We start from the raw sequence: 27,130 nt of genomic DNA on the forward strand, positions 1-27,130 counted from the left end.
ATTATCCCATCTTATCTCTTTAATTAAATCTGGGATCTTGTGGCAGAACCTGCAATTATGACAAACAGTGAAATTGTGTGAATTAAGCAGAAACACAGAATATTCAGATCACACTTTTCTGACATGTTGTTGGTAGTCAGTCTACTCGCTGGCAGGATGCAGATAATTCTGTCTATGGCTTCATGGATCAAGTGGCCAGCAGCTTTTCACATTTGTGACCAACACTGTTAATTGCTGTTCTAGGAATCTCTGATGGGATTATAATGATAAAGGTGTTTAGATTTTTACCGCCTTTCACAAGCTTGTACTTCAACATTGTGATCTAAGTGAGGCCCAAATGGCCCAATTTGAAGTTGTGTAGCATTGAGCGGACTTGTCATTTGTGTGGGACCAGTTAAATGTTATGTTAGAGGAGACTTCTCTAGTGACTGTGCAGAATTTCATGGTTGATACACCCTAGGTGTCCCATTACCATTCATCTCCATATAAGAAACAATGTATTGTTTTGATATAGTATACTGTTCCGAAAATAAAATATATGCCTGGTCTGTTTTCATTCAACAGGATTTAAAGCAATGGAGTGGCACAAGGAACAACGAAATGCTGAGTATGATGCTCTACATGAGGGGTGGAAATGCCTTTGCTGTGAAACCAAGACAGCAGCAAAATACGAAGGTACACACTCTACCTTTAGTTGGGTGCGGGAATATATTGGCCCTCATTACAACCTTGGCGGGCGGCAGAGGCCCCCCGCCAAGGTTGAACCGCTGGGCGGCCGTCAATGTGGCCGCACTCCTGTGGGGTCGATTTTGAGATCCCCGCTGGCCCGGCGTGCGGAAACCTGGTTTCTGCCCGCCGGCCCAGCGGGGATCTCGGACACAACACGGGAGCCGGCTTCGAATGGAGCCGGCGGTGTTGCGGCTGTGCGACGGGTGCAGTTGCACCCGTTGAGCTTTTCACTGTCTGCTATGCTCCTGCCGCGGTCGTAATTCCCCAGGAAGCACCGCCAGCCTGTTGGCGGTGCCTCCTCCAAAACAGCCCTGGCCGTCAAAGACCGTCAGGGTTGTAATGACCCCCATAGTCTTTGACCTCAATGAAATGCTATTTCCATTTTATTTTATTTATTGAACATTAATTTATTAGACCTTACAGTCCAAATAAACATTTCCATGAAAATGTCAAACATTTTATGTTACATTTCTATTTCCACAACTTTAAGCTGATATCAGTGAAAAAATCGCACTACTCATCTTATATTCCTAAATACATTTTAGCCAATCTCTTACAACTTCAGTTTACTATTTCCATTATTCAGTTATTGGCAAATAGATTGAAAAGACTGTCATATTTCTCCTGTGCACTGAGTAGCAGCTGTAACTATCAATTCTTGACCCTGGCACCCCAGGTTACAAAGGGAAATTTGTATTTTTTCGTCTTTGGAGAAATTATGGACCAAATTATATAGGCCCTCACACCTAGCACACAGGGGAGGGTGGGAGGAAAAAGTGAGTGACACACACACATGCAACATGCAACACCCCCACCCCGAACACCATACACACAAGCAGATGCAGTAACATTACATATTCACCCCGTACCCCTCAGGAATAATGCAAGGACAACTACAATAGAATAAAAAGAGTGTAATAAGATAAATATAGTAAGAATACATGAATCAAATAAATAAATATATACATATCCACAAATCAAGGGACACTGCCCAGTCCTCAATGTTCGTGGGCCACAGAGCCACATCACAAAATCCAGGGCCCTACCTCACTCCTGCAACAACATGGAGAGAACACTGCAGGGACATCAGGTCGAAAACAGCCAGGCACCTCAGTGGGACGGGGAATGGGGGAGACCTCAGCCAGAAGATGGTACAACGCCACTGGTCCTGGAGGGGCAACATACCCTGTGCTTGGTCCTGGGGAGTGCAAGGCCACTGTCTCTAGAGAGAGTGACTTGCCCACTGGCTCTGGAAGGGGCAACATGCCCTGTGCTTGGTCCTGAGGAGTGCAAGGCCACAGTCTCTCAAGTGGGTGACTTGCCCACTGGCTCTGGAGGGGGCATTGTGCCCAGTGAGCATCATCCTGGGGAAGATGGGGTGAATGGATGGCTTTTCCACTGGTTCTGGAGGGAGCTACATGCCCTGTGCTTGGTCCTGGGGGGTGCAAGACCACAGACTCTCGAGTCGGTGACTTGCCCACTGGCACTAGAGGTGGCATTGTGCCCAGTGAGCTTCATCCTGGGGAGGATGGGGTGAGTGGATGGCTTCTCCACTGGTTCTGGAGGAGGCATTTTGCCCTGTGATGCAGATCATGGGGAGTGCAAGGTCACAGTCTCTCACCTGGGTGTCATACCCACAGGATTTGCAGGGGCCAGGCCTCACAAGTGCCCATGGACACATGACTACACACTGTCCGCCGACGGTGACAGTAGCTCAGTGGTGGCAGTGGTGGTGCTGCTGCTGGAGCTGGCAGTGGTGGGGGAGGCTCCAGCCCATCCCCTGCACCCTCGGATGGCTGCCCACTGGGGCTGCTGCTGCTGGCGGTGGTGCTGGTGGCGGTGCTTGCAGTGGTGGGGGAGGCTCCAGCCCATCCCCTGCAGCCTCGGACGGCTGCTCACTGGGACTGATGCTGCTGGTGGCAGTGCTGGAGGCGGTGCTGGTGGCGGTGCTTGCAGTGGTGGAGGGAGGCTCCAGCCGATCCCCTGCAGCGTCGGACAGCTGCCCACTGGGGCTACTGCTGCTGGTGGTGGTGCTGGTGGCAGTGCTTGTAGTGGGGGGGGAGGCTCCAGCCCATTCCCAGCAGCCTGGAGGTGTCTGGAGTCGGGGTGCCTGGACTTCTTGATTTCACACCATAACACACTTCCAAGGGCCCAGGAACTGCATTGAGATGTTTTGGCAAATCAGGGTCCTCAGCAGGAGGACCCAGGTGTTGCAAGTGAAGTCTTTGATGTCCCTGAGGCTTCTTGACAGGAGGCAAGGTCAGTCCAAGTCCTTGGAGATACTTCACAAGCAGGATTTCAGAAAGCAAAGTCCTGTCCTTTCCCTCTTGAGGCAGCAGCAGCCGGCCAGCACATCAAAGCAACAGGCGGAGTGTCAGATCCTCAGAAAGCATCAAGCTCTTCTCTTTGAGAGAGATTCCTTTTTTTCCAGACGCAATCTGCCAACCTGGGGTTTTGGGTCCACTACTTATACTTTTTTCTGTCTTTGAAGTAGGCAAACCTCAAAGAAAAGTCTCTGTTGTTCACAAGATCCTGACTTGCCCAAGCCTGGCCCCACACACACTCCAGGAGGTTGGAGCCTGCATTGTGTGAGGACAGGCACAACCCTTTCAGGGGCAGGTCTCAGCTCCTTCCTCCCCACTCTAGCCCAGGAACACTCATCAGGAAGACACACCTCAGGTCCCTTTGTGTCACTGTCTAGAGTGAATTCACAAATAGCCCAACTGTCAGTCTGGCCCAGACGTGGATTACACGGGCAGGTATAGGCATAGAATGGTTAAGCAAGAAAATGCCCACTTTCTAAAAGTGGTGTTTTCAAACAGACAATCTAAAAACCAACTCTACCAAAGATGTATTTTTAAACTGTGAGTTCAGAAACACCAAACTCCAAATCTCCATCTGCTCCCAATGACAAACTGCACTTAAAATACATTTAAAGGCAGTTCCAATGTTAACCTGTGGGAAAGATAGGCCTTGAAATAACAGAAACTGAATTTGGCAGTATTTCACTATCAGGACATGTAAAACACACCAGTACATATCTGAACTTTTAAATACACTGTGTCTTGCACATGGGACTGACTAGGGCCTACCTCAGGGGTGACTAACATGGAGTATTAAGTACAGTTTGGGCTTGGCAAGTGGGTAAACTTGCCAGGTCGAATTGGCAGTTCAAGACGGCACATACAGACACTGCAATGGCAGAGACATATTTACAGCCCTACTCATATAGATGGTACAATCAGTGCTACAGGCCCACTAGTAGCATCAGAGTTACAGGCCCAGAGCACCCATAGGGCACTTTACTAGTGACTTACCAGAAAATCATGGATAACCAACTACCAACATCTTCTAGACAGAGAGCACTTGCACTTTAACACTGGTTAGCAGTGGTAAAGTGCCCAGCGTATCAAAACCAGCAAAAACGAATTACAGCAATGGGTGTGAAAAGAGGAGGTCAAAGCAAAAAGTACAGGGAAACCACACCAAGAGCAGCCAGTTCTAACACCGTCTGTTGGTGGAACTCGGCAGCATCACACATAGGTATTATGTAACTCAGCTAAATTCTGTGGAGTCAAATTCTGCGACTTCTGCCCGACCCTATTGTCCTGTCAAATAATTGCCTTTATGAAAAAAGGAATATTTATATACATGAGTCGTAGCAGTGTGCAAGAGAAGATTCGCCTGAAATTCTGAAAACTTTAGGCTTTGAACATTTTTGGCCTACCCAGACTTACACATTTTCAAGGAGACCTTGCAGCAAAAGTGGCCATCTTCAAAGGATTTTTTGTGATACAGCTCCAGGCGTTACCTGCTGAAGAAATTTGAGCTCCCTGAAAAAGCTAAATCCCATGGTACAATTATTAAGCAGACAAAGCTGCAAAAGTTATCATCCTAGAAATAAAACTTAGAATATGTGTTAAATACCTACTATTATGAGTTGCCAAAAGGAAAATGATGCATAACATGCAGAATCAGGTTTTAACACACCAAATTCTGTATTTTATGCCTCTTCCATAGGCCTTTTTACCTGATAAATTTTGACAGGCTGATCTGCAAGGGTGTTTTAGGAATCACACAACTCATAATTCCAATCCCTATGCATGTTTGCACTGGGATTTAACACACCAAATTCTTCATATTTTGCCTTTTCCAGGCCTTTTCCCTTGATCATTTTCAGCAAGTTGATCTGCAAGGTTGTGGTAATTATCCTACAACTCATAATTCCAATCCCTGTGCAAATGTGTTTGCACTGGGATAGGAATTTAGCCTGTAACTCAACATGAGAGCCCAAGTCAGAAGGTGACATCTTTGACCAGGATGACCTGCTTTACTACACACAAACCGTGCTCCATCATGGTTGGCCTGGAATCATGCCGATATCCTGATCTACTGTGAACTGTGACTATTGATTGGTGCTTGCATGAGTTGTGTTCTGACTTTTTAATTGGTTTGTTACTATGGAAGGCTTTACAGGTTTTCCTAAGCTAAGCCTCTTTTCTCTGTCTCATAGCTACAAGAGGGTTGAGTCAAGGTTTAAATCATTAAACTGTGTTTTACTCTGAAAGGTTTGTGGCCTTATTCTTTTTCAAATCCCAAATAATAACCCACATTCTTACATTATTTCTTAAGGGGAAGATCTGAACAATATTTTGAGTTGTATTCTCTCCATGTGCATCAAGTAAAAGACTTGCACATTTCTTGTGAGAAAACAAATTCAGATTAATTTTAAACAACAAACTTCCTAGGCACTTTGCCAAAAGGTATTGAAAAACAGTATTATATAGGCCCGTTTCCCAGATAATATTAAGATCAACTTGTTTAAGTGGTTGTGTTAAATAGGAATGCCATACTAAGGTGCAGAAAGTTGAAGATATTGAGAACTCACCCTAAATTGACCCTGTCAGGGAATCCTGATCCCGACCTACACTCCTGATACCGTACCAGGTACAAAGAAAGCTGACATCCAATGTCACAGACTGCTTTGATAAGTAGGACTCTAGCATTATCATCTTCTGCAGTGTAAAGTGTGGGAGGTAAAACAAGATCCTGAAAAGGTTGTTTTGTTTTAAGTCAAGCCACTTTGATAGTTTTATTTTAATTTATTGAGTGCACCACATCTTATGATTCAATCCTGCCATGTAAACTATCATTGTCTGGGTCAGAAAATCCTCAAAATATACTGGGTTGCATTTCCAGGATATTATTAATGTGGGAACAGGAAATCTAACTCTAGTTGTGAGGTTCATTTTATTTTACCACATCAGTGATGATATTATGACCTTGCGGGAGAGACAATGGGGAACTGCCATGACAGAGCTTTTTCAATTAAGATAGCTCTCACCATGCTGGAAGCAGAAATGTTTGATCCACTAATTAGACAAACTGGCAGGAAGAGATGTACTGTGAAAATTATGATGCAGAATATTTAGTTTATTCCATCATTCCATCACAGTTGAAGACACATGTCAAATGCAACATGCACGGTGCACTTCATGCTTATATTTTCTGCCATTGCCGTTGCTAATTGTGATTTCTTCTTTTCACTACCAGTGATGAGTATAATATACTGCACACTGACAGCATCAATCAGATGCCAATTTCCACAACCCATGGGAAATAGAAATGATCTCCATAGTGCAGCAGCGCTCATCTTTAGCTGAGACTTTTACTTTTTTTCTTTTAGCAAACAATGGGACACTTGGAGAACACAATCTACTGTTCCTCAGATTTTGACAGTGCACCCTGGACTTCCCTTTCAATCAGCTTTCCATCAGATTTTGTCTGTGCCCCCGGAACTAGTCATGGCCACAGATTTATGCCTCTGATGCTTCAGGTTAGTATTATAATGTTCTGCCATTTGTGCAATGAACAGCACATGATTCCCTTGGTCTGGCATGATTCTGGAAAGGCTCTAGTTCTCATTATATTTACTGTAAATTTCACATGTCAATAGAGATCCATGATATATGACGTTAGCATGCAGTATTTAGCTTGTGATGTACCCCATTATTTAGGATCATGGTGTGAGTACATGGAGTACATCTCCAATTCAATTTAGCATACTCTTATACCTTGGTATTATCCCATCTTATCTCTTTAATTAAATCTGGGATCTTGTGGCAGAACCTGCAATTATGACAAACAGTGAAATTGTGTGAATAAAGCCGAAACACAGAATATGCGGATCACACTTTTCTGACATGTTGTTGGTACTCAGTCTACATGCAGGCAGGATGCAGATAATTCTGTCTATGGCTTCATGGATCACGTTGCCAGCAGCTTTTCACATTTGTGACCAACACTGGTAATTGCTGTTCTTGGAATCTCTGATGGGATTATAATGATAAAGGTGTTTAGATTTTTACCGCCTTTCACAAGCTTGTACTTCAACATTGTGATCTAAGTGAGGCCCAAATGGCCCAATTTGAAGTTGTGTAGTATTGAGCGGACTTGCCATTGCCTCTGCTGCTCCGCCAGATGATGCTAATGCACATAAGGACAGGGTGACAAAACAAATAAGGAGGTGAAGAAACAAAGGATAGACTTGGTCAATGGCTGCACCAACACCACCATTGGCGTACACAACACACTCACACACAGAGAACAGCCCTAAGCATCAGGCAATGCACTACCAGTCACAATACTAGTCACCAGCCCATGGATGGGAACATCTAAAGCAAATTCCAGCATACCTGAGACCCACACACCCCTGCCCTGTAGTGGATGCCTACTAGCTTGGTTGGAGGACTTTCACATCAGAATCTTGCCCAACATGGGACCTACTCTGCAATGCCAGACCTGGCCTAGGGGCACCCACTTTCCCCAGTAACACAAGCCATGGTCGGTTCCAGACACAGGCCACAGCAGAACATGTAGTGTAGGTCCTCTCCTGTTGAAGGGCAGGTAGCAAGTGAGTACACAGATAGAAAATGGCAGTCACGTCTGTGGCGGTGCGTACCGTCACCGCCGGCGTACATCACCACTGTACCCCATAGGGCCCAATGATAACCAATGAGGAGGTGCACGTCGGTTCTCGACTGCCTCCCGCAATGACACACAACATCAGCGGAATTACCTAATTTCCACCTGTCCGTCCATACAGTAGAGGCGGACGCCATTTCAGGGGGGGTGCAGGCCATGGATCCTAACTGCGTCACAGTACACAAATGCACTATTTCGACATCTCCAACAAAATAATGTTACAATCACTGTAGTGTTAGGACTGTAGAAATAATGACCATCTGCTCACTCTTTAGATTGCAACCGCTGCAGATGAATAGGAGATGGAGACATCCCCATGTGTACAGACCCCTGGTGGACTTGGCAAGAATGGAGGACAGGCACATTATCATCACCTATAGACTTGGCAGGGCCACAATCACAGAGCTGTGTGCCCAATTGGAGCCTGACCTAATATCTGCTATCCGTCACCCCACCGGGATCCCCCCTCTTGTGCAAGTCCTATCAGTGCTCCATTTTCTGGCTCTTTCCAAGTGACAGTGGGCTTGGCAGCAGGAATGTCACAGCCAATGTTCTCAATAGTGCTGACCAGAGTGTTGTCTTCCCTGATTAAACACAAGTGCAGCTACATCGTTTTCCCCCAGGTGGAGGATTTGGCCATAGTGAAAGCTGACTTCTATGCAATGGGACATATCACCAACATCATTGGGGCAATCGATGGAACACATATTGCATTTGTTCCCCCCCCCCTTGGAGAAATGAATAGGTGGTCAGAAATTGAAAGAGTTTTCACTCCATGAATGTCCAGATGGTGTGCCTGGCGGATCAGTACATTTCCGACGTCAATGCAAAATATCCTGTGTCTGTGCATGATGCCTTTATCCTGAGGACTAGCAGCATCCCAAATGTGATGTGCTAACTCCAGAGACACAGGGTGTGGCTAATAGGTGAGCCCTGGTTCCCACCCAGTGGATGTTGTTGTATGGGTATGGTGTGGGCCCTAAGGGTGAGTGTGTGGCTAACAGTTGTCCCTCGATATTTGCAGGTGACTCTGGTTATCCCAAACTCTCATGGCTACTGACCCCTGTGAGGAATGCCAGGACAAGGGCAGAGGAACGTTACAATGAGACACATGGGCGAACAAGAAGGATTATAGAGAGGACCTTTGGCCTCCAGGTTTTATTGCCTCCATCTAACAGATGGATCCCTGTGCTACTCACCCAAGAAGGTCTGCCAGATCATCGTGGCATGCTGTATGTTGCACAACCTTGTCTTGTATCGCCAGGTGCCTTTTCTGCAGGAGAAGGAGGCTGGAGATGGCCGTGTGGCAGCAGCGGATCCTGTGGACAGTGAAGATGAGGAGGCAGAGCATGAGGATGAGGACAACAGAAGTGCAATTATTCATCAATACTTTCAATGAGACATAAGTAAGACAGTGTTAATACACACATAATTGACAATTTGATGTGTGACATTGTTACTGGCAGGCTGTGTATTCCTACTTCTATGCACACTCACTGTACCCTTTAGCACCCCTTTTTGCAGATGTTGGTTCCCCACTATTGCTCCTGGTGTGTTCAGTGCAGCCAACTACAGGTCTTTCCAATGTAAAAATTACTGTACAGTTGAATTGCAATGTTTGAACCTGGTTAAACAAATACATTTTGAAAACATTTGACATACATCATAATTGTATTTTCCCAAAGTGTGTTAATTGCAGTGCTCTGAAGAAGAGGGGGTAGTGCAATGGGCTGGGGTGATGATGGAGGAAAGTCCAGGTTAGAGTCTAGTCTATTTGTATCACAGGTGCATTGTCCAAGGGGACATAGGAAGGGGAGCAATGGCAGTTCAAGGTGGACAGCTTGACAGAGTGGGACACAAGGGTTACAATCAGGAAAGTCTTATTTCCTAGTGGGGGTCTTGGCAATAGTCTCTGGCTTCTGCATGGATCGCAAGGAACGTTTGCAAGGTGGTTCTCCTTCTGCAGGGGGAGGGGCACTGCTGGCCTGTTGGTCCTGTGGCGGGGCCTCCTGTCCACTAGCACTAGCGGAGGTGGAGGGCTGTTCAGTGGTTTGGCTAGTGTCAGGTGCCCGGTGGTGTGTCACTGCCTCCGTTATACTGTTGGCCATGTCTGCCAGCACCCCTGCAATGGAGACCAGGGTGGTGTTGATGGCCTTCAAGTCCTCCCTGATCCCCAGGTACTGTCCCTCCTGCAGCCGCATGCTCTCCTGCAACTTGTCTAGAATCTCTCCCAGTGTATCCTGGGAATGTTGGTATGCTCCCAGGATCGCAGTGAGTGCCTCCTGGAGGGTCCGTTCCCTGGGCCTGTCCTCCCCCGTCACACAGCAGTCCTCCCAGCTTCCCTGTTGTCCTATGCCTCTGTGCCCTGAACTGTGTGCACACTGCTGCAAACTCCACCTACCTGATTATCCTGTGTTTGTGGGGGGGCCTGGGGTCCCTGTAGTGGTGGACACACTGCTGATTGACTTGCCCTGGGGACAGAGGTATGGGCCTGCTGGGTGGGTGTTGTGGTGGTGTTTTCTGTGGGGGGAGGCTCAGTGGGGGTGTGAGAGTGTGCCTGGGTAACCGACTGTCTGGAGGTCCCTGATGGGCCAGGTTGGTCATCCAGTTCAAGGCAACCAGAGCTGCTGTCATCACTGTGGGCCTCTTCTGGGGGGGGGGGGGACTGGATGTTGCTGGCACCTTTTCAATGGTGTCATTGGCTGGGTTACCTGTGGGAATGTAAATGCAGTGTTATTGTTTCTGTGTGTGACATATTGTGCATGGGTTTCTTGCCCTCTATGCTTGTTATTGCCCTGGCTGCTTTGCCTTGTGTGAGTTGTTATTTGGTGGGCTAGGTGATTCTCTCTAGTGTGCATGCTGTGGTGATAGGTGTCCATGCAGGTCTGTGAGGGGTGTCCCTGCAATGGTGTTGCATGCAGGGTTTGGCACTGGGATGAGTTGGTTGTGATGGTGGGGTGTGTTGGTGGAGTGATGGGATCGAGGGTGAGGGTTGGGCTATGTGAGGGCAGGCAGGTAGGGGGGTGATAGTAATAGAGTTGACTTACCAGAGTCCAGTCCCCCTCCTACCTTGGCCAGGCCCTCAGGATGCATGATTGCCAAGACTTGCTCCTCCTATGTTGTTAGTTGTAGGGGAGGAGGCGGGGGTCCACCGCCAGACCTCTGTACTGCGACCTGGTGTCTTGCTGCAATGGAACGCACCTTCCCCCGTAGGTCATTCCACCTCTTCCTGATATCATCCCTTGTTCTCTGGTGCTCTCCCATGGCGTTGACCCTGTCCACGATCCTCTGCCATAGCTCCATCTTCCTAGCAACGGATATCTGCTGCACCTGTGATCCAAATAGCTGTGGCTCTGCCCAGATGATTTCCTCCACCATGACCCTTAGCTCCTCCTCAGAGAACCTGGGGTGTTGTGGTGGTGGCATGGGTGTGGTGTGAGTGGTGTGGGTGAGGGTGTGTAGGTTGATGGGTTGTGGTGTGTGTTGTGAGGTGTGTGGGTGGTTTATAGGTGATGGTGGTATGTGGCTCTGGTTGTGTGGGTGCTCTTGCTGTCTCTCTCTCTGTTGGCAATGGTTTGTAGTCGTAAAGGGTTGTGGGTAATGTGGGTGTGTGTTGTACAGGGGTGTGGGTGTGTGGGTGTGGTGTGTGTATGGGTGTCAGGTGTGTGTAGTTTGAATTTTCCAATGTGATGTTGTTTTGTATGTTTGTGTGTATTTTGAGCACAGCAGTATGTACCGCCAATGGTTTACTGCCATTGAATGCCCACTGCAGTGATTCGTGGGTCATAATGTGGGCGTTGTTCTGTTGGCGTAACGGTGTGGGTTTGGATACCGCCAGTTTATCACTGACCTTTGGGCTGGCAGACTTGTGTGTGTGGCTATATAATGACAGATTGGTATGTGTGTGTCATAATATAGTTGGTGGATATCCGCGGTGGCGGCGTTAGGTTGGCGGCAGTCAGCATGGCGGCAAGTGGAATTTACCGCCAATGTCATAATGACCCACCTAGTGTGACTGCTGCAAAGGTATTGCTACATTGCAGAAAGATGCATATATGTATGAAGAATTATGTGCAACCTTATGATTACGCATTATTTATTTGGGGATTTGCTCCATTTCTCAGTGCTGATTATCGTTAAAGATAAGCTCATGTTTCAGGATAATTGTCCATTATCAGTAGAGAGTAATGCATACAGTTAGAGGTGCTGAAAATGCTGCTCAGCAGCCTTTTCAGTCATTGTGCTACTCCTTTTTGACACAGGTGCATCATTCAGTGCTCATCAGCTCAACCAGTTCCAGGGAGTCTTAACATACAAAAACAGGGTAGCAGCACATTGCCTTGACATCTCAGCACACAGTTCACTCAGGTACATTCTGCTAAATGTAGTGCATGGTACCATTTATTTCAATTAAACAATCTTTCTTTTCTGCCATATTTCTGGAACAAGTGCTAAGTATCTCTAGACATAAGCTCATGTTTCAAGGTAATTATCCTTCATCAGTAGAGACTACAGTTGGAAGTGTTGGAAATTATGTTCAACAGCCTTTTCAGGTCACAGTACCACTCCTTTATCACAGGTGAATCATTTGGAGCTCATCAGCTCAACCAGCACAAGGGAGCCTTATCAAACAAAAAAACATGGTGGGACCACACTGCCTTGACATCTTAGCGTCCAGTTTACTCTGATGCATTCTGGAATATGCAGTGCATGGTAACACTTACTTCCATTAAACAATCTTCTGTTTTAACCATGACAGCTGACTTGTATATTTTAACAAACCACTTAATTACTTTATATCACTCCAATCAAACAATTGAACTTCCCAAAGAAGCAACTGTTTATGCCCAGACCTAAGAAATTAGAGCTTTAAAGACATTCTAAAATTATTACAAACTATTGGAAACCACAGAGAACATGTATAAGAGTATATTTCATGTAGCTGCAAAATTTGCAACCAACCTGCTGAAGGACGATCTCCATGATTGCCGACTCTCTCTTAGCAAAAAAGAACCTTATCTCAAATAATGTAATTCTTGTGTGTGAGAAAGTGACTCTTTTTGCATAGTCAGCCCAATCTTTTGTTGAATGCTAAGGTTTTTTTTATATTCTGCACAGCAGAGCATTCTGCCTAGTCACATTATGTGTTGTGACCTTTAACACATGGTAAAGTTGGCTAACTCTTAACTGGACTATTTAACTTTCAAATAAGGCCATAGTATATGGTGCAAGAATCACTTTAACCCCTTCGCTGCCAGGCCTTTTCCCCCTCCTGTGCCAGGCCTTTTTTTGCCTATTTGGGGCAGTTCGCGCTTAGGCCCTCATAACTTTTTGTCCACATAAGCTAACCAAGCCAAATTTGCGTCCTTTTTTTCCAACATCCTAGGGATTCTAGAGGTACCCAGACTTTGTGGGTTCCCTTGAAGGAGGCCAAGAAATTGGCTAAAATACAGTGAAAATTTCGTTTTTTTTTTTAAAAAATGGAAAAAGTGGCTGCAGAAGAAGGCTTGTGGATTTCCCCCTGAAAATGGCATCAACAAAGGGTTTGTAGTGCTAAACTCAGCAGCTTCCTAGCTTTCAGGAACAGGCAGACTTGAATCAGAAAACCCAATTTTTCAACACAATTTTGGCATTTTACTGGGGCATACCCCATTTTTGCAATTTTTTGTGCTTTCAGCCTCCTTCCAGTCAGTGACAGGAATGGGCATGAAACCAATGCTGGATCCCAGAAACCTAACCATTTCTGAAAAGTAGAGAAAATTCTGAATTCAGCAAGGCGTCATTTGTGTAGATCCTACAAGGGTTTCCTACAGAAAATAACAGCTGAAAGAGAAAAATATTGAAATTGAGGTGAAAAAAACATCAATTTTTCTCTACGTTTTACTCTGTAACTTTTCCCTGCAATGTCAGATTATGGAAAGCAATATACCGTTACGTCTGGTGGACTCCTCTGGTTGCGGGGATATATAGGGCTTGTAGGTTCATCAAGAACCCGAGGAACCCAGAGCCAATAAATGAGCTGCACCCTGCAGTGCGTTTTCATTCTATACCGCGTATACAGCAATTCATTTGCTGAAATATAAAGAGTAAAAAATTGCTATCAAGAAAACCTTTGCATTTCCAAAAAGGGCACAAAATAAGGTGCTGAGGAGCAGTGGTTATTTGCACATCTCTGAATTCCGGGGTGACCATACAAGCATGTGAATTATAGGGAATTTCTCAAATAGATGTCTTTTTTACACACTCTCCTATATTTGGAAGGAAAAAATGTAGAGAAAGACAAGGGGCAATAGCACTTGTTTTGCTAATCTATGTTCCTCCAAGTCTACCGATAAAAATGATACCTCACTTGTGTGGGTAGGCCTAGCGCCGGCGACAGGAAACACCCCAAAGCGCAACGTGGACACATCCTAAATTTTGGAAAAAAACGGAGGTGTTTTTTGCGAAGTGCCTACCTGTAGATTTTGGCCTCTAGCTCAGCCGGCACCTAGGGAAACCTACCAAACCTGTGCATTTCTGAAAACTAGAGACCTAGGGGAATCCAAGGAGGGGTGACTTGCGGGGCTCGGACCAGGTTCTGTTACCCAGAATCCTTTGCAAACCTCAAAATTTGGCTAAAAAAACACATGTTCCTCACATTTCTGTGGCAGAAAGTTCTGGAATCTGAGAGGAGCTACAATTTCCTTCCACCCAGCGTTCCCCCAAGTCTCCCGATAAAAATGATACCTCACTTGCGTGGGTAGGCCTAGCGCCGGCGACAGGAAACACCCCAAAGCGCAACGTGGACACATCCTAAATTTTGGAAAAAAACAGAGGTGTTTTTTGCGAAGTGCCTACCTGTAGATTTTGGCCTCTCGCTCAGCCGGCACCTAGGGAAACCTACCAAACCTGTGCATTTCTGAAAACTAGAGACCTAGGGGAATCCAAGGAGGGGTGACTTGCAGGGCTCAGACCAGGTTCTGTTACCCAGAATCCTTTGCAAACCTCAAAATTTGGCTAAAAAAACACATGTTCCTCACATTTCTGTGGCAGAAAGTTCTGGAATCTGAGAAGAGCTACAAATTTCCTTCCACCCAGCGTTCCCCCAAGTCTCCCGATAAAAATGATACCTCACTTGCGTGGGTAGGCCTAGCTCCGGCGACAGGAAACACCCCAAAGCGCAACGTGGACACATCCTAAATTTTGGAAAAAAACAGAGGAGTTTTTTGCGAAGTGCCTACCTGTAGATTTTGGCCTCTAGCTCATCCGGCACCTAGGGAAACCTACCAAACCTGTGCATTTCTGAAAACTAGAGACCTAGGGGAATCCAAGGAGGGGTGACTTGCGGGGCTCGGACCAGGTTCTGTTACCCAGAATCCTTTGCAAACCTCAAAATTTGGCTAAAAAAACACATGTTCCTCACATTTCTGTGGCAGAAAGTTCTGGAATCTGAGAGGAGCTACAAATTTCCTTCCACCCAGCGTTCCCCCAAGTCTCCCGATAAAAATGATACCTCACTTGCGTGGGTAGGCCTAGCGCCGGCGACAGGAAACACCCCAAAGCGCAACGTGGACACATCCTAAATTTTGGAAAAAAACAGAGGTGTTTTTTGCGAAGTGCCTACCTGTAGATTTTGGCCTCTAGCTCAGCCGGCACCTAGGGAAACCTACCAAACCTGTGCATTTCCGAAAACTAGAGACCTAGGGGAATCCAAGGAGGGGTGACTTGCGGGGCTCGGACCAGGTTCTGTTACCCAGAATCCTTTGCAAACCTCAAAATTTGGATAAAAAAACACATGTTCCTCACATTTCTGTGGCAGAAAGTTCTGGAATCTGAGAGGAGCTACAAATTTCCTTCCACCCAGCGTTCCCCCAAGTCTCCCGATAAAAATGATACCTAAATTGCGTGGGTAGGCCTAGTGCCGGCGACAGGAAACACCCCAAAGCGCAACGTGGACACATCCTAAATTTTGGAAAAAAACAGAGGTGTTTTTTGCGAAGTGCCTACCTGTAGATTTTGGCCTCTAGCTCAGCCGGCACCTAGGGAAACCTACCAAACCTGTGCATTTCTGAAAACTAGAGACCTAGGGGAATCCAAGGAGGGGTGACTTGCGGGGCTCGGACCAGGTTCTGTTACCCAGAATCCTTTGCAAACCTCAAAATTTGGCTAAAAAAACACATGTTCCTCACATTTCTGTGGCAGAAAGTTCTGGAATCTGAGAGGAGCTACAAATTTCCTTCCACCCAGCGTTCCCCCAAGTCTCCCGATAAAAATGATACCTCACTTGCGTGGGTAGGCCTAGTGCCGGCGACAGGAAACACCCCAAAGCGCAACGTGGACACATCCTAAATTTTGGAAAAAAACAGAGGTGATTTTTGCGAAGTGCCTACCTGTAGATTTTGGCCTCTAGCTCAGCCGGCACCTAGGGAAACCTACCAAACCTGTGCATTTCTGAAAACTAGAGAGCTAGGGGAATCCAAGGAGGGGTGACTTGCGGGGCTCGGACCAGGTTCTGTTACCCAGAATCCTTTGCAAACCTCAAAATTTGGCTAAAAAAACACATGTTCCTCACATTTCTGTGGCAGAAAGTTCTGGAATCTGAGAGGAGCTACAAATTTCCTTCCACCCAGCGTTCCCCCAAGTCTCCCGATAAAAATGATACCTCACTTGCGTGGGTAGGCCTAGCGCCGGCGACAGGAAACACCCCAAAGCGCAACGTGGACACATCCTAAATTTTGGAAAAAAACAGAGGTGTTTTTTGCGAAGTGCCTACCTGTAGATTTTGGCCTCTAGCTCAGCCGGCACCTAGGGAAACCTACCAAACCTGTGCATTTCTGAAAACTAGAGACCTAGGGGAATCCAAGGAGGGGTGACTTGCGGGGCTCGGACCAGGTTCTGTTACCCAGAATCCTTTGCAAACCTCAAAATTTGGCTAAAAAAACACATGTTCCTCACATTTCTGTGGCAGAAAGTTCTGGAATCTGAGAAGAGCTACAAATTTCCTTCCACCCAGCGTTCCCCCAAGTCTCCCGATAAAAATGATACCTCACTTGCGTGGGTAGGCCTAGCTCCGGCGACAGGAAACACCCCAAAGCGCAACGTGGACACATCCTAAATTTTGGAAAAAAACAGAGGAGTTTTTTGCGAAGTGCCTACCTGTAGATTTTGGCCTCTAGCTCATCCGGCACCTAGGGAAACCTACCAAACCTGTGCATTTCTGAAAACTAGAGACCTAGGGGAATCCAAGGAGGGGTGACTTGCGGGGCTCGGACCAGGTTCTGTTACCCAGAATCCTTTGCAAACCTCAAAATTTGGCTAAAAAAACACATGTTCCTCACATTTCTGTGGCAGAAAGTTCTGGAATCTGAGAGGAGCTACAAATTTCCTTCCACCCAGCGTTCCCCCAAGTCTCCCGATAAAAATGATACCTCACTTGCGTGGGTAGGCCTAGCGCCGGCGACAGGAAACACCCCAAAGCGCAACGTGGACACATCCTAAATTTTGGAAAAAAACAGAGGTGTTTTTTGCGAAGTGCCTACCTGTAGATTTTGGCCTCTCGCTCAGCCGGCACCTAGGGAAACCTACCAAACCTGTGCATTTCTGAAAACTAGAGACCTAGGGGAATCCAAGGAGGGGTGACTTGCAGGGCTCAGACCAGGTTCTGTTACCCAGAATCCTTTGCAAACCTCAAAATTTGGCTAAAAAAACACATGTTCCTCACATTTCTGTGGCAGAAAGTTCTGGAATCTGAGAAGAGCTACAAATTTCCTTCCACCCAGCGTTCCCCCAAGTCTCCCGATAAAAATGATACCTCACTTGCGTGGGTAGGCCTAGCTCCGGCGACAGGAAACACCCCAAAGCGCAACGTGGACACATCCTAAATTTTGGAAAAAAACAGAGGAGTTTTTTGCGAAGTGCCTACCTGTAGATTTTGGCCTCTAGCTCATCCGGCACCTAGGGAAACCTACCAAACCTGTGCATTTCTGAAAACTAGAGACCTAGGGGAATCCAAGGAGGGGTGACTTGCGGGGCTCGGACCAGGTTCTGTTACCCAGAATCCTTTGCAAACCTCAAAATTTGGCTAAAAAAACACATGTTCCTCACATTTCTGTGGCAGAAAGTTCTGGAATCTGAGAGGAGCTACAAATTTCCTTCCACCCAGCGTTCCCCCAAGTCTCCCGATAAAAATGATACCTCACTTGCGTGGGTAGGCCTAGCGCCGGCGACAGGAAACACCCCAAAGCGCAACGTGGACACATCCTAAATTTTGGAAAAAAACAGAGGTGTTTTTTGCGAAGTGCCTACCTGTAGATTTTGGCCTCTAGCTCAGCCGGCACCTAGGGAAACCTACCAAACCTGTGCATTTCCGAAAACTAGAGACCTAGGGGAATCCAAGGAGGGGTGACTTGCGGGGCTCGGACCAGGTTCTGTTACCCAGAATCCTTTGCAAACCTCAAAATTTGGATAAAAAAACACATGTTCCTCACATTTCTGTGGCAGAAAGTTCTGGAATCTGAGAGGAGCTACAAATTTCCTTCCACCCAGCGTTCCCCCAAGTCTCCCGATAAAAATGATACCTAAATTGCGTGGGTAGGCCTAGTGCCGGCGACAGGAAACACCCCAAAGCGCAACGTGGACACATCCTAAATTTTGGAAAAAAACAGAGGTGTTTTTTGCGAAGTGCCTACCTGTAGATTTTGGCCTCTAGCTCAGCCGGCACCTAGGGAAACCTACCAAACCTGTGCATTTCTGAAAACTAGAGACCTAGGGGAATCCAAGGAGGGGTGACTTGCGGGGCTCGGACCAGGTTCTGTTACCCAGAATCCTTTGCAAACCTCAAAATTTGGCTAAAAAAACACATGTTCCTCACATTTCTGTGGCAGAAAGTTCTGGAATCTGAGAGGAGCTACAAATTTCCTTCCACCCAGCGTTCCCCCAAGTCTCCCGATAAAAATGATACCTCACTTGCGTGGGTAGGCCTAGCGCCGGCGACAGGAAACACCCCAAAGCGCAACGTGGACACATCCTAAATTTTGGAAAAAAACAGAGGTGATTTTTGCGAAGTGCCTACCTGTAGATTTTGGCCTCTAGCTCAGCCGGCACCTAGGGAAACCTACCAAACCTGTGCATTTCTGAAAACTAGAGAGCTAGGGGAATCCAAGGAGGGGTGACTTGCGGGGCTCGGACCAGGTTCTGTTACCCAGAATCCTTTGCAAACCTCAAAATTTGGCTAAAAAAACACATGTTCCTCACATTTCTGTGGCAGAAAGTTCTGGAATCTGAGAGGAGCTACAAATTTCCTTCCACCCAGCGTTCCCCCAAGTCTCCCGATAAAAATGATACCTCACTTGCGTGGGTAGGCCTAGCGCCGGCGACAGGAAACACCCCAAAGCGCAACGTGGACACATCCTAAATTTTGGAAAAAAACAGAGGTGTTTTTTGCGAAGTGCCTACCTGTAGATTTTGGCCTCTAGCTCAGCCGGCACCTAGGGAAACCTACCAAACCTGTGCATTTCTGAAAACTAGAGACCTAGGGGAATCCAAGGAGGGGTGACTTGCGGGGCTCGGACCAGGTTCTGTTACCCAGAATCCTTTGCAAACCTCAAAATTTGGCTAAAAAAACACATGTTCCTCACATTTCTGTGGCAGAAAGTTCTGGAATCTGAGAAGAGCTACAAATTTCCTTCCACCCAGCGTTCCCCCAAGTCTCCCGATAAAAATGATACCTCACTTGCGTGGGTAGGCCTAGCTCCGGCGACAGGAAACACCCCAAAGCGCAACGTGGACACATCCTAAATTTTGGAAAAAAACAGAGGAGTTTTTTGCGAAGTGCCTACCTGTAGATTTTGGCCTCTAGCTCATCCGGCACCTAGGGAAACCTACCAAACCTGTGCATTTCTGAAAACTAGAGACCTAGGGGAATCCAAGGAGGGGTGACTTGCGGGGCTCGGACCAGGTTCTGTTACCCAGAATCCTTTGCAAACCTCAAAATTTGGCTATAAAAACACATGTTCCTCACATTTCTGTGGCAGAAAGTTCTGGAATCTGAGAGGAGCTACAAATTTCCTTCCACCCAGCGTTCCCCCAAGTCTCCCGATAAAAATGATACCTCACTTGCGTGGGTAGGCCTAGCGCCGGCGACAGGAAACACCCCAAAGCGCAACGTGGACACATCCTAAATTTTGGAAAAAAACAGAGGTGTTTTTTGCGAAGTGCCTACCTGTAGATTTTGGCCTCTAGCTCAGCCGGCACCTAGGGAAACCTACCAAACCTGTGCATTTCCGAAAACTAGAGACCTAGGGGAATCCAAGGAGGGGTGACTTGCGGGGCTCGGACCAGGTTCTGTTACCCAGAATCCTTTGCAAACCTCAAAATTTGGATAAAAAAACACATGTTCCTCACATTTCTGTGGCAGAAAGTTCTGGAATCTGAGAGGAGCTACAAATTTCCTTCCACCCAGCGTTCCCCCAAGTCTCCCGATAAAAATGATACCTAAATTGCGTGGGTAGGCCTAGTGCCGGCGACAGGAAACACCCCAAAGCGCAACGTGGACACATCCTAAATTTTGGAAAAAAACAGAGGTGTTTTTTGCGAAGTGCCTACCTGTAGATTTTGGCCTCTAGCTCAGCCGGCACCTAGGGAAACCTACCAAACCTGTGCATTTCTGAAAACTAGAGACCTAGGGGAATCCAAGGAGGGGTGACTTGCGGGGCTCGGACCAGGTTCTGTTACCCAGAATCCTTTGCAAACCTCAAAATTTGGCTAAAAAAACACATGTTCCTCACATTTCTGTGGCAGAAAGTTCTGGAATCTGAGAGGAGCTACAAATTTCCTTCCACCCAGCGTTCCCCCAAGTCTCCCGATAAAAATGATACCTCACTTGCGTGGGTAGGCCTAGCGCCGGCGACAGGAAACACCCCAAAGCGCAACGTGGACACATCCTAAATTTTGGAAAAAAACAGAGGTGATTTTTGCGAAGTGCCTACCTGTAGATTTTGGCCTCTAGCTCAGCCGGCACCTAGGGAAACCTACCAAACCTGTGCATTTCTGAAAACTAGAGAGCTAGGGGAATCCAAGGAGGGGTGACTTGCGGGGCTCGGACCAGGTTCTGTTACCCAGAATCCTTTGCAAACCTCAAAATTTGGCTAAAAAAACACATGTTCCTCACATTTCTGTGGCAGAAAGTTCTGGAATCTGAGAGGAGCTACAAATTTCCTTCCACCCAGCGTTCCCCCAAGTCTCCCGATAAAAATGATACCTCACTTGCGTGGGTAGGCCTAGCGCCGGCGACAGGAAACACCCCAAAGCGCAACGTGGACACATCCTAAATTTTGGAAAAAAACAGAGGTGTTTTTTGCGAAGTGCCTACCTGTAGATTTTGGCCTCTAGCTCAGCCGGCACCTAGGGAAACCTACCAAACCTGTGCATTTCTGAAAACTAGAGACCTAGGGGAATCCAAGGAGGGGTGACTTGCGGGGCTCGGACCAGGTTCTGTTACCCAGAATCCTTTGCAAACCTCAAAATTTGGCTAAAAAAACACATGTTCCTCACATTTCTGTGGCAGAAAGTTCTGGAATCTGAGAAGAGCTACAAATTTCCTTCCACCCAGCGTTCCCCCAAGTCTCCCGATAAAAATGATACCTCACTTGCGTGGGTAGGCCTAGCTCCGGCGACAGGAAACACCCCAAAGCGCAACGTGGACACATCCTAAATTTTGGAAAAAAACAGAGGAGTTTTTTGCGAAGTGCCTACCTGTAGATTTTGGCCTCTAGCTCATCCGGCACCTAGGGAAACCTACCAAACCTGTGCATTTCTGAAAACTAGAGACCTAGGGGAATCCAAGGAGGGGTGACTTGCGGGGCTCGGACCAGGTTCTGTTACCCAGAATCCTTTGCAAACCTCAAAATTTGGCTATAAAAACACATGTTCCTCACATTTCTGTGGCAGAAAGTTCTGGAATCTGAGAGGAGCTACAAATTTCCTTCCACCCAGCGTTCCCCCAAGTCTCCCGATAAAAATGATACCTCACTTGCGTGGGTAGGCCTAGCGCCGGCGACAGGAAACACCCCAAAGCGCAACGTGGACACATCCTAAATTTTGGAAAAAAACAGAGGTGTTTTTTGCGAAGTGCCTACCTGTAGATTTTGGCCTCTAGCTCAGCCGGCACCTAGGGAAACCTACCAAACCTGTGCATTTCCGAAAACTAGAGACCTAGGGGAATCCAAGGAGGGGTGACTTGCGGGGCTCGGACCAGGTTCTGTTACCCAGAATCCTTTGCAAACCTCAAAATTTGGATAAAAAAACACATGTTCCTCACATTTCTGTGGCAGAAAGTTCTGGAATCTGAGAGGAGCTACAAATTTCCTTCCACCCAGCGTTCCCCCAAGTCTCCCGATAAAAATGATACCTAAATTGCGTGGGTAGGCCTAGTGCCGGCGACAGGAAACACCCCAAAGCGCAACGTGGACACATCCTAAATTTTGGAAAAAAACAGAGGTGTTTTTTGCGAAGTGCCTACCTGTAGATTTTGGCCTCTAGCTCAGCCGGCACCTAGGGAAACCTACCAAACCTGTGCATTTCTGAAAACTAGAGACCTAGGGGAATCCAAGGAGGGGTGACTTGCGGGGCTCGGACCAGGTTCTGTTACCCAGAATCCTTTGCAAACCTCAAAATTTGGCTAAAAAAACACATGTTCCTCACATTTCTGTGGCAGAAAGTTCTGGAATCTGAGAGGAGCTACAAATTTCCTTCCACCCAGCGTTCCCCCAAGTCTCCCGATAAAAATGATACCTCACTTGCGTGGGTAGGCCTAGCGCCGGCGACAGGAAACACCCCAAAGCGCAACGTGGACACATCCTAAATTTTGGAAAAAAACAGAGGTGATTTTTGCAAAGTGCCTACCTGTAGATTTTGGCCTCTAGCTCAGCCGGCACCTAGGGAAACCTACCAAACCTGTGCATTTCTGAAAACTAGAGACCTAGGGGAATCCAAGGAGGGGTGACTTGCGGGGCTCGGACCAGGTTCTGTTACCCAGAATCCTTTGCAAACCTCAAAATTTGGCTAAAAAAACACATGTTCCTCACATTTCTGTGGCAGAAAGTTCTGGAATCTGAGAGGAGCTACAAATTTCCTTCCACCCAGCGTTCCCCCAAGTCTCCCGATAAAAATGATACCTCACTTGCGTGGGTAGGCCTAGCGCCGGCGACAGGAAACACCCCAAAGCGCAACGTGGACACATCCTAAATTTTGGAAAAAAACAGAGGTGTTTTTTGCGAAGTGCCTACCTGTAGATTTTGGCCTCTAGCTCAGCCGGCACCTAGGGAAACCTACCAAACCTGTGCATTTCTGAAAACTAGAGACCTAGGGGAATCCAAGGAGGGGTGACTTGCGGGGCTCGGACCAGGTTCTGTTACCCAGAATCCTTTGCAAACCTCAAAATTTGGCTAAAAAAACACATGTTCCTCCCATTTCTGTGGCAGAAAGTTCTGGAATCTGAGAGGAGCTACAAATTTCCTTCCACCCAGCGTTCCCTCAAGTCTCCCGATAAAAATGATACCTCACTTGCGTGGGTAGGCCTAGCGCCGGCGACAGGAAACACCCCAAAGCGCAACGTGGACACATCCTAAATTTTGGGAAAAAACAGAGGTGTTTTTTGCAAAGTGCCTACCTGTAGATTTTGGCCTCTAGCTCAGCCGGCACCTAGGGAAACCTACCAAACCTGTGCATTTCTGAAAACTAGAGACCTAGGGGAATCCAAGGAGGGGTGACTTGCGGGGCTCGGACCAGGTTCTGTTACCCAGAATCCTTTGCAAACCTCAAAATTTGGCTAAAAAAACACATGTTCCTCACATTTCTGTGGCAGAAAGTTCTGGAATCTGAGAGGAGCTACAAATTTCCTTCCACCCAGCGTTCCCCCAAGTCTCCCGATAAAAATGATACCTCACTTGCGTGGGTAGGCCTAGCGCCGGCGACAGGAAACACCCCAAAGCGCAACGTGGACACATCCTAAATTTTGGAAAAAAACAGAGGTGTTTTTTGCGAAGTGCCTACCTGTAGATTTTGGCCTCTAGCTCAGCCGGCACCTAGGGAAACCTACCAAACCTGTGCATTTCTGAAAACTAGAGACCTAGGGGAATCCAAGGAGGGGTGACTTGCGGGGCTCGGACCAGGTTCTGTTACCCAGAATCCTTTGCAAACCTCAAAATTTGGCTAAAAAAACACATGTTCCTCACATTTCTGTGGCAGAAAGTTCTGGAATCTGAGAGGAGCTACAAATTTCCTTCCACCCAGCGTTCCCCCAAGTCTCCCGATAAAAATGATACCTCACTTGCGTGGGTAGGCCTAGTGCCGGCGACAGGAAACACCCCAAAGCGCAACGTGGACACATCCTAAATTTTGGAAAAAAACAGAGGTGTTTTTTGCGAAGTGCCTACCTGTAGATTTTGGCCTCTAGCTCAGCCGGCACCTAGGGAAACCTACCAAACCTGTGCATTTCTGAAAACTAGAGACCTAGGGGAATCCAAGGAGGGGTGACTTGCGGGGCTCGGACCAGGTTCTGTTACCCAGAATCCTTTGCAAACCTCAAAATTTGGCTAAAAAAACACATGTTCCTCACATTTCTGTGGCAGAAAGTTCTGGAATCTGAGAGGAGCTACAAATTTCCTTCCACCCAGCGTTCCCCCAAGTCTCCCGATAAAAATGATACCTCACTTGCGTGGGTAGGCCTAGCCCCGGCGACAGGAAACACCCCAAAGCGCAACGTGGACACATCCTAAATTTTGGAAAAAAACAGAGGTGATTTTTGCGAAGTGCCTACCTGTAGATTTTGGCCTCTAGCTCAGCCGGCATCTAGGGAAACCTACCAAACCTGTGCATTTCTGAAAACTAGAGACCTAGGGGAATCCAAGGAGGGGTGACTTGCGGGGCTCGGACCAGGTTCTGTTACCCAGAATCCTTTGCAAACCTCAAAATTTGGCTAAAAAAACACATGTTCCTCCCATTTCTGTGGCAGAAAGTTCTGGAATCTGAGAGGAGCTACAAATTTCCTTCCACCCAGCGTTCCCTCAAGTCTCCCGATAAAAATGATACCTCACTTGCGTGGGTAGGCCTAGCGCCGGCGACAGGAAACACCCCAAAGCGCAACGTGGACACATCCTAAATTTTGGGAAAAAACAGAGGTGTTTTTTGCAAAGTGCCTACCTGTAGATTTTGGCCTCTAGCTCAGCCGGCACCTAGGGAAACCTACCAAACCTGTGCATTTCTGAAAACTAGAGACCTAGGGGAATCCAAGGAGGGGTGACTTGCGGGGCTCGGACCAGGTTCTGTTACCCAGAATCCTTTGCAAACCTCAAAATTTGGCTAAAAAAACACATGTTCCTCACATTTCTGTGGCAGAAAGTTCTGGAATCTGAGAGGAGCTACAAATTTCCTTCCACCCAGCGTTCCCCCAAGTCTCCCGATAAAAATGATACCTCACTTGCGTGGGTAGGCCTAGCGCCAGCGACAGGAAACACCCCAAAGCGCAACGTGGACACATCCTAAATTTTGGAAAAAAACAGAGGTGATTTTTGCGAAGTGCCTACCTGTAGATTTTGGCCTCTAGCTCAGCCGGCACCTAGGGAAACCTACCAAACCTGTGCATTTCTGAAAACTAGAGACCTAGGGGAATCCAAGGAGGGGTGACTTGCGGGGCTCGGACCAGGTTCTGTTACCCAGAATCCTTTGCAAACCTCAAAATTTGGCTAAAAAAACACATGTTCCTCACATTTCTGTGGCAGAAAGTTCTGGAATCTGAGAGGAGCTACAAATTTCCTTCCACCCAGCGTTCCCCCAAGTCTCCCGATAAAAATGATACCTCACTTGCGTGGGTAGGCCTAGCGCCGGCGACAGGAAACACCCCAAAGCGCAACGTGGACACATCCTAAATTTTGGAAAAAAACAGAGGTGTTTTTTGCGAAGTGCCTACCTGTAGATTTTGGCCTCTAGCTCAGCCGGCACCTAGGGAAACCTACCAAACCTGTGCATTTCTGAAAACTAGAGACCTAGGGGAATCCAAGGAGGGGTGACTTGCGGGGCTCGGACCAGGTTCTGTTACCCAGAATCCTTTGCAAACCTCAAAATTTGGCTAAAAAAACACATGTTCCTCACATTTCTGTGGCAGAAAGTTCTGGAATCTGAGAGGAGCTACAAATTTCCTTCCACCCAGCGTTCCCCCAAGTCTCTCGATAAAAATGATACCTAAATTGCGTGGGTAGGCCTAGTGCCGGCGACAGGAAACACCCCAAAGCGCAACGTGGACACATCCTAAATTTTGGAAAAAAACAGAGGTGTTTTTTGCGAAGTGCCTACCTGTAGATTTTGGCCTCTAGCTCAGCCGGCACCTAGGGAAACCTACCAAACCTGTGCATTTCTGAAAACTAGAGACCTAGGGGAATCCAAGGAGGGGTGACTTGCGGGGCTCGGACCAGGTTCTGTTACCCAGAATCCTTTGCAAACCTCAAAATTTGGCTAAAAAAACACATGTTCCTCACATTTCTGTGGCAGAAAGTTCTGGAATCTGAGAGGAGCTACAAATTTCCTTTCACCCAGCGTTCCCCCAAGTCTCCCGATAAAAATGATACCTCACTTGCGTGGGTAGGCCTAGTGCCGGCGACAGGAAACACCCCAAAGCGCAACGTGGACACATCCTAAATTTTGGAAAAAAACAGAGGTGTTTTTTGCGAAGTGCCTACCTGTAGATTTTGGCCTCTAGCTCAGCCGGCACCTAGGGAAACCTACCAAACCTGTGCATTTCTGAAAACTAGAGACCTAGGGGAATCCAAGGAGGGGTGACTTGCGGGGCTCGGACCAGGTTCTGTTACCCAGAATCCTTTGCAAACCTCAAAATTTGGCTAAAAAAACACATGTTCCTCACATTTCTGTGGCAGAAAGTTCTGGAATCTGAGAGGAGCTACAAATTTCCTTCCACCCAGCGTTCCCCCAAGTCTCCCGATAAAAATGATACCTCACTTGCGTGGGTAGGCCTAGCGCCGGCGACAGGAAACACCCCAAAGCGCAACGTGGACACATCCTAAATTTTGGAAAAAAACAGAGGTGATTTTTGCGAAGTGCCTACCTGTAGATTTTGGCCTCTAGCTCAGCCGGCATCTAGGGAAACCTACCAAACCTGTGCATTTCTGAAAACTAGAGACCTAGGGGAATCCAAGGAGGGGTGACTTGCGGGGCTCGGACCAGGTTCTGTTACCCAGAATCCTTTGCAAACCTCAAAATTTGGCTAAAAAAACACATGTTCCTCCCATTTCTGTGGCAGAAAGTTCTGGAATCTGAGAGGAGCTACAAATTTCCTTCCACCCAGCGTTCCCTCAAGTCTCCCGATAAAAATGATACCTCACTTGCGTGGGTAGGCCTAGCGCCGGCGACAGGAAACACCCCAAAGCGC

This window comes from Pleurodeles waltl, chromosome 4_2 (assembly GCF_031143425.1).
Source record: "Pleurodeles waltl isolate 20211129_DDA chromosome 4_2, aPleWal1.hap1.20221129, whole genome shotgun sequence".
In the NCBI taxonomy this organism is placed as follows: Eukaryota; Metazoa; Chordata; class Amphibia; order Caudata; family Salamandridae; genus Pleurodeles; species Pleurodeles waltl.